The sequence below is a fragment of the Coenobita brevimanus genome, chromosome 1, assembly GCF_032717465.1.
Source record: "Coenobita brevimanus isolate Jiangsu-jjx chromosome 1, ASM3271746v2, whole genome shotgun sequence".
NCBI lineage: Eukaryota > Metazoa > Arthropoda > Malacostraca > Decapoda > Coenobitidae > Coenobita > Coenobita brevimanus.
The window spans coordinates 63,287,987-63,295,132 of NC_136954.1; positions in this window are offsets into that span (position 1 = coordinate 63,287,987).

Below are 7,146 nucleotides of genomic sequence, written 5' to 3' on the forward strand. Positions count from 1 at the left end.
TGAGAGTGAGAGAAGAGTATCAGCTACCAATATAACTGAACAACCACAATCAACGAGGCATCAGTATCCACAGCTCCTACCATCTTTGTCCTCAGTAATTACCAACATTGGTTATATTGAACTACTACAACATTGGTTATATCGGGCTAAAGGAACCAGAACTACCACCATCCTTAGTAAGAAGTATTACTATACTTGTAGCTACTATAGTATTATGGTAACCACAGCAGCCAGAACTGATACCCATTGATGTTACCCGAGCTATACCATCACGTACTATCACGGTACTACTTCAGTAAGTTCAGTTATGGCCATAAGATTATCCATGTCTCAGCAAATGCCAAACTACCATCAATGCATTACCAGCCACACATACCAAAATTATCTCTGATGCCACAGGACCAACTATAGCAACCATTTTCCCAGAATCAGCGAGAAACTCCCTCTCTACCAAAACCACCACTATCGCAGTGTTGACAACTACAAGTACCACCAGCCCTAGCACTTTCATCTGCCACTACTCGCACCAGCACTAGAGCTATCACTTACCACAGCTGCCACCACCGCAAGAGCTAAGTGCGTGAAAACCACTTCTGCAACTAACATCATGTAGCTACTAACACTTATGGTTGTACTTCTTGTACTACTAACATGTACTGTATTTACTAACAGATCAGGTACTGGCATGTATTAGATGTAGGCTGTGCTGTAAGAGAATTAAAAACCATCCCCACTTTACATACGGTAACAAAAACTGGAGTAGAAATTTGAATAATAATGAAATGAATGTGTATTGTGATGACAGGAAAATGGATGTTGAAATGGATAAATGAATAACCTATGTACGACGAAGGTAAGTGAAAAATATATATACATGTGAAATAGGTAAGGAAATTGTTAATGGAAGTCAAAATAGATTGTCCCAGAAGCCTAGTGTATTAACAATAAACTTGCCTTTAGTGACGAAGCCTTTTGTTATACGATAATTAAGCTTTTTGCATTAATTATCTACTAATGATAAAGTACATACAGTGATATTGCCTATATAATAAAGCCTTTACATTATAGAAAAGTAGAGTAGAGAGAGAGAATCAAATGGCAGAAAGAACAAGAAAGGGAGATCCCAATCCAGAGACGGTTGGAACCCATTTAAAAACGGTTTAACGGAATGAATGTGTTAATTGCGTTTCTGTCAAGGGGGATATCTGGATAGTCCTTGTTGGTGTTCATTGTAGTCTATCCTTTATCAGCTCGGGAACAGTCCGGCTAGGGGATCTTGTCGTGCAAAAATGCTGGACAGCTCCGATATTTTTGAGTCCAGGTTTGCGCAAATACCGGACGGCTCATTGTTGCGTAAAATGCTGGAGAGCTTCGACATGATGACTCATAAGTCAGTCCCGTTTTGCGCAAAATTTTGAACTTGTACTGGTTATGTGCAAAATATATATTGGATGGCTTCTTGTTGCGAAAAAATAATGAACTGCTCCGACATATTAAATGCAGACCAGGATCAGGATTCACGAATTAACTTATGACCAGTTTTCTCACGTAACTCAGATTTACATTTTTCCGAGAACAAGAGACATGAAAAGAATCAGGACTGTGTTCATGTCGACCCTGTAAAACCAAATCTGAGTTAAGAGGGATTGTTTGTAAGTTTGCTCGTGTCTCGTGCTGTGCCCCAGTTTCCTAGTAATTGTGTGAATATTTTAAGAATTTGGGTGCTGACTTGGGTTGTGTGGAAGATAATGGGAGCATCGACTAACGCGGAAATATTGCTGTCAGTAAGATAAGCGCTGCAAGCGTCCTCGAATTTGATTACATGTCAGCCCAAAATGGCAGAGTTGTCCGGAATCCTTGCTGCACATCAAGATCACTGGTCCGCGCCATTTCCCATTATTAAATCATGCTTTTATCAATAACCTCAACTTCCGCATGGTATGATATTAAAATCTCCAGTAAGAATCGCCCATTTGTGGTCTCAAAACGACATCTGTACTCTCGTATAAGGAATATATTTAATGTTTGTCGGTGTTTCCAGTGAGTGTTGGCCATGGTCGTATTACTGTGCACCAAAGTCTTCTGAAACGTATCGCCCAAAGATCAATGTGGAGTCTGTTGGGCCTGTCATGGCGAAATTCAGGTAGGAAAATGATTTAATTGCTGTCAACACATCAGAATTCAGTGGACTGGTACAGTAATTTGCACTGATGGTTCATTTTCGGCTACAAGCATTCCAGTTACGTTGTTCACGCGAGAGACGAAATTGTGAGAAATAGCTGTTGCTTCCTTTCACGTTTCTCTCGCCATCAAGTGTTTACCCCGACGAATGCGAGTGATTAAGGAGCCATTTGGTGTTACGTGTCGCCAGAGATAATAACCTGTAATCAAGGAGAATATTCTGGAGGATATGGAGGCAGAAATTTTGAAATGTATATTTAGGATTTTAATGACGCTTAGGAGTGTTCAAAATTAAAGTTTTTCTATATGGATGTAGTAAAAATTTCATTTGTAGCTACTACAATGGAATTCTAATATTGGTCTGCAATTTCCACCTGCTTTCAACATGAAATTCCATCTCAGCGAAGGATTAGATTGGGATTATGACTTTATGGAGGCGGTCTAAAAGTTAATCCTTAGCATTGCTGATTGCTCGTAGTAGGAAACTTGTATAATTTGAGAAAAGGGTAAGAGAGACAGAGAGAGAGAGAAAGGCAAAAAGAATTTTGTACGAAGCATAGCCTAAATCAATATACTTTTCAAATAGTCCAAACCACAGTGTAGTCCAAAGCTTTAAAAGCGTTCGTAAAGGCGGAAATTGCATACTCTCTTGAGAACCAAGCCATTCCCATTTCCTGACCATATAAATTATTTTTGTGTGCGTGTGTGTGTCGTGTTAGTATCAGTGTTGACCATATAATAGTCTATCAAATATATATAGATATATATCTATCATACCTCCTCAGTAATCTCAGAAAGAATGAGGACAGAAAAAAGTTTAAAAATCGGTTACAGTGTTATCCCTTTAAAAACTTGAAACTCATAATAAGGTACGCCATTATCCTTCTGAAGTTGATAATAATGGTTCTTCCCCCACAAAACAACTAGATTAAGCTGCTCTAAAATATATAAAGATTATACGCTTATTGATAATGCCAAGAGACGTAACCGTTCTGGCATTATATCACTCTAAGCGTGATAGATGCTATGTGTCGCTGTCACCGGAAACGATAAATATCTGTTTGCAGTGAACGATATCATTTGAGAATAAATATGACGAGTGTTTGAAGGTTTATTCTTTCCCTTGTAGAGTCTTGATAGGAGTTATTTGATATATTACTCTTTTCTACTTCCGTACGTTATACTTCCCCGATGACCTTGTCAGTAAGTCAGTAATGATTTCCGTAAAACATTATGGAGATTATTATTATTATTATTATTTTGTATGAGCGCTCTTGTCCTACGCACTGTGTGTGTGCGTGTGTGTGTGTGTGTGTGTTTGTGAGAGAGAGAGAGAGAGAGAACGTTGAAATAAACTTTCAGTATGGGAAATTGTCTGATAAGACTATTAGATCTGAGTCCCGTAACTGTCAGATAATTCATCTGTACGCCAGTGTGGGACGTTGTTACATTAAATATTTCCGATATAGTATTGTTACATTACCGAGACTGCAGTAGATACGTGCCACGTCCTTGATATGAATATTCTATATTATTTAGCATATTATTGATAGTGCTGGTGGTAGTAGCAGTAGTAGTTCAAGAGAATTACTGCTTGTAATAGTAAAATATAAGTGAAAATCATAATCGTAAATCGATTTTCCACATTTACGCGTGGTATGGGTACTCCTAGCGCGACTCCTCCATGCCATTGGTGATATGCTTAAAAATTATTCTTTCTTGTTGCTTTAGAAGTATGTTCAGTAAATGTGCGACTCTGGGTATACACTCTAAAGTTCGTTCTCTGAGGCCAAGCAGTCCTGCGTACCACACTGGCCAGTGGTGGGTCGCTAATGACTATACTGTATATAGATAGGTGTTTCCAGTCACCACTCCCGCCACTCTTAGTAGCCAGTTTAGATTCGCAGGGATTACGTGACTAGTTGTCGTCTTCAGTCTCTTAGGATAAGATAATAGTCATGGAAATCAGAGTACTGGTATTTGGTAATGCGTTTTTTTTTTTTTCCTAATCATATTGACAAATAATACCTAGAAATTGAGGTAGTAGTCCAAATCCGAGACGGGTAAGAGGCATGAACACCTGAATCTCATTATAAGTTTTAATTGTTCTTCAGTAAAAAAAAAAAAAAATACCATTACACTGATCCTTGTTGGGATACCTTAGTTACATTTCGTTATTGATGGTACGAGATTAGTGTAGGTGGTGACAGATTAGGGTGTGACATTGAGTATGACATCATCATAATTACCTTTGTCAACCTAGGAATGGACTGGGGTAGGGTCCAGTAAGAAAGGAAAGAGAGCGCAGGGTGGAGGGAGAAGTATCAACTGCATACCCAGTGAAATGGACCAGACACTCATTCACCATTTAATCCCCGGAATCTTTCCTCTATCTCACTGGCTTGACACTGTGCCCATTTTTTTTCTTGAATAGATCCGACTCTCAGTGACAAGTGGGCAATATATGTGGGAAGGAAACACAGGAGAGTGCTGAAGTTTTTTATTTCCCCAACGTTTCTGACTGCACAAAGTCAGGTCTCTGAAGATGAGCTCTGTACACGCCGTCATACTGTATGTATGCTCAGAGCTGGATTGACGGGCCTCAGGGAAATAGCTATCTAACTTGCAGCCCGTGGGATCCATGAAAACAGAGGAAAACAACACGACAGAAAGAAGCATACAGATGTTTCTAGTATCGCTGTTATACGAAAAAGTCGGAAAGGCCACGGATTGCATCGCCTTACACAAATATTGGGTAGCCTCTTACCCACAAAAAGTATGTTTCTTTATATAATGGGTACCGTACTGTCGTGTTAGCAGTTACTCGAGATGGTTTGACCATGTGGAGCGAATGGTGAGTGAAAGGTTTATTAGTAAAGTGTGGGTGACTGGGGTGGAGGGAGAGAGGGAGGCCGAGGATGACGAGGAGGGACGAGGGGGAAAGGTTTGTGAAAGAGTGGGATGGGATGGAGGGAGGGCAGCCTGATGGCGGAGAACAGGGAGACGTTGAAGTGATTTTTTCGTGTCCAACCTCTAAGATACCGCTGGCATAAGAGATTTTGTAACTCCTCTTCCTCATCGACTTAATCTGTTTCACCGTCATATCCTCTTGTATTTTTTTGATGCAAACTCTGTCGATAGTGAAAAGGTGTGGAAAAGGTAATAGTTATTATAATGTGGTATGCAAAATAAACTGCTGTGAAGGAGGTGCTGCGAACTTTCGTGCGCCAGCTGAATTCTGGCAAAATGACTCGGAGACGTTTCTGTCGATAACGCACTAATGTTTCTATACCCTTTTCACTTAACTTGACCTATACTTTCTTCTTTGTGTGGCTGATATCACGTAGCTCAGTGGCACTATAAGTCAATACTGTGGCTCAACATTCCTCCCATAGCACTGCTTCCTCACTTGCACCATATTCTAGTGTTAATCTGTTGCTACAAATCGCCAGTTGAAATGGAGTGATGGCAGTTTTAGGCTCAGTTAGAGTAAAATAAGTATACAGTAGGTATTTTTCACATGATATGGCTTAATTTTCAGTTAAATACTACGAGAAGAGAAACTAATCCTTCACTACGGTAACGTATTATTAATTTTACTTGGGTCCCCACCAGACAATTTTATTCAAGTTAAGACGGAATTTTAATAGTGAAGAAGTCAGTGAAGGGCTAACATCTCCAGGTCGAAAAGACTACCCTTAGCTGAATAAAATCGCGTAGAACTGCAACAATGCCGAACAAAGATAAAAGTCATTTTTGAATTGAAATGGTTAACTATTTTACTTCGATGGTGTGTTCTGTTTTTGCTACCTCCAGACGGTTTTATTCAGTTTAGAGACTCTTCCAGTTGGAGAGGGTAGATATCTCTCAGTCAGGCCCTTGCATAGTAGAACTGAAAGAAAAAAATATCACTGAATATAATCGTCCTGTGCTGGTTTGATGAAAAAAGACGTCACCATATTGAAGAGGCTAAAGATCGGTTTTGCTTTTCTGTGTTCTGTAGGACTCTTAATCACCTCAGTACGGTGGGACATTTTGTAGTGTATTGTTGCTGGCACCGAACTGTTTTACCCAGCTTAGAGTATCAGAGGTAGATACTTTTCCAATATGCCCATCACTTTGGGCCATCTCCTCCAAGCTTAATGACATCGTTCCCCGGTAGAATAAATACAACACAGATGAAGGAATTATTATTATTCCTGTTCATGATATAATTTCGTTCTCTATATTCTTATTGTTATTGGTGGTTGGTTTTGCCCTGGCGGAACTGGGCCAGTCGCACCTCTTGAATATTAATTGCAGATCATTCGACGAGTCTTGATAATGAAGTGGGAATGAGTCTCCTTGGTTATTACTTAAGTCGACGCTTCAGTCTAACTACACTTGGCTATCAACCAATCTGAAAGGAATTAGGGATCTTCATCAGGCTGGATAGAACTTGCTGTAATGAATTTTTACAATTTGTGCTGGACTCTGCTACAAGGCGGTATTGAAGGTGTAATTGGAAAAGAGTGGAGTCGTGTTCTGCCATGTGTGATCTTGTTCCTGCTCTCTCTCTCTCTCTCTCTCTGTGTGTGTGTGTGTGTGTGTGTGTGTGTGTGTGTGTGTGTGTGTGTGTGTGTAAGTTGGTTCTAACAGTCAGAAAATTAAAATGATGTGTAAATGTTTGTACAAGTATGTTCCATTTGATTTCTCTGGGCACCGTGGTGCAGGCTGCTGCTTTGTGTTTATCTCTGCTTGTGTCATGGTTTTGTCATTTTTTTTTGCATATATTTACCAGCCGCAATAGCGAAGCTGATATTGTTTTCAGTTTGTCCGTGTGTGTGTCTGTGTGTCCGTTAGCACGATAACTTCTCAACCGCTCAAGAATAACCACAAAATTTTACAGGTGTGTAGTAGGGATGAAAATCTTGGACTAGTTTAAAATTGGTGAAAGTAGGTCATGATCAAGGTCATATTCCGAGC